Here is a 1,613-nt window from a genome sequence, read left to right as displayed (position 1 = left end):
GTAGCCAAAGCTATCGCTTTGCCACCACATGCAGCAGAACAAGTCATGCTAGTGTTTGATCAGCAAGACTTTCCCTCTAGAGACCACGTCCATAGAATTCTCCAGTGTTCGTCATTCAGGAGAAAACTTCAGGCTCATAGAGACTGCTGCACAACCTCAAGAAGATCAATGAAGTCATTGAGGACATAGAACTGCTTCAGCAAAGACTTCCTTCACTCTCAATGATTAGCCACTTGTGATCATTGATCTCAAAAACAGTTTCTTCAGCTTCCTCCTCCATCCAGATGATGCTCCTCCTGTTGCATTCTACGTCCCAAACATCAACAAAGAAAAGCCTCTACAAAAGTACCAACACAACAAGAGCTGCAAAAAGCTTGTGACCATCCTGCAGAAGAGACAAGAATTGAACCTCCTGTTCATGCAACAGAGAAGCCTGTGTGCTGCCTTGAAAGAACAATGTTTTTACGCAGACCATACCGAAGTCGTAAGAGACTCCATAGGCAAACTGAAAGAAAGGCTAGCACAGAGAAAGACTGAGAGAAAAGCCCAGCAAAGACAGTTTGAGTCATAGTTTGACTAGTCCTCATAGCTGACCACCGTTGTTTCCTCCTTATTAGGCCCAGTTGCTATGATACTCCTCACATTGATTTTTAGACCTTGCATTTTAAACAAGTTAGTATTGTTTGTTAAAAACCAGTAAGAAAAAGTTAACATTTTATTTGTTGACCACCAACAGTTGCTTTGAAGCGCGTTAGTTGCAGACATGTTGTATTGTTTTTTACCAGTTGTCAGTTTTGCCATGTATCAGTGTGATAGCCTTTGTATTTTTATAACCTTTACACTTTCTGTGGTTTTAATTAATCATAAAGGGGGGGAGGCAAATCTGGGAGATTAGGGACCGATCAGAAGATCTCGCAATGTTATGGGTAGACAGAACCCCTCCCCTTTACTGTTAAAGTTACTTAGCCCCCCGTTTTGTTGACCGTTAACCGCCATTATATAACCCCGCGTAACCATTAATAAACGCCATTTGCCATCTATCACATTGGTGTCTGTGTGGCCTGAGCAGCAGGGGGATTGTCACCGTGCCATTCCTGAATCAGGTCATCACGCCTCAAGCGGAGGCAACATGCAAATTAGTGTTAATGAGTCTTATTCTGATGTTTTTGAGATTTGGTGTTGGCGAGGCCTCACAGAACCAAGGACTCAGCTGTGACACAGTGCAAACTCATGGAACAAAGGGTCCATGGTGACACAGCAGAACTCCATGGAACCAAAATCCATTCTGGCACATTGGAGCCACATTGAACCAATGTGATACTGCGGCTCCAAGGAGACCATTGTGACTCTGAGAAACCTCTTGGAAAAAAGGGGCCCATTCTGACACAGCAAGGCCTGGTGGAACCATGTGTCCATTGTGACACTGCAGAACCTCACGGAACCAAGGTGACCGTATTCTACTATGGAACCTCCTGGAACAAAGCGGCCGTGCTGACACTGCAGAACCAAGGAGAGTGCTGCTGGCAGTGTGAGAGCTCATGGAACCAGAAGTCCATTGTGACACAGCAAGGCCCTGTGGAACTAAGGGTCTGTTGTTAAACTGTGTGGCCTCA

Source organism: Melozone crissalis, unplaced genomic scaffold (assembly GCF_028551555.1).
Source record: "Melozone crissalis strain CALT ecotype California unplaced genomic scaffold, PUWL_Pcris_2 ptg000046l_1, whole genome shotgun sequence".
NCBI classification, from domain to species: Eukaryota; Metazoa; Chordata; class Aves; order Passeriformes; family Passerellidae; genus Melozone; species Melozone crissalis.
Note: the sequence above shows the minus strand (reverse complement) of the source record.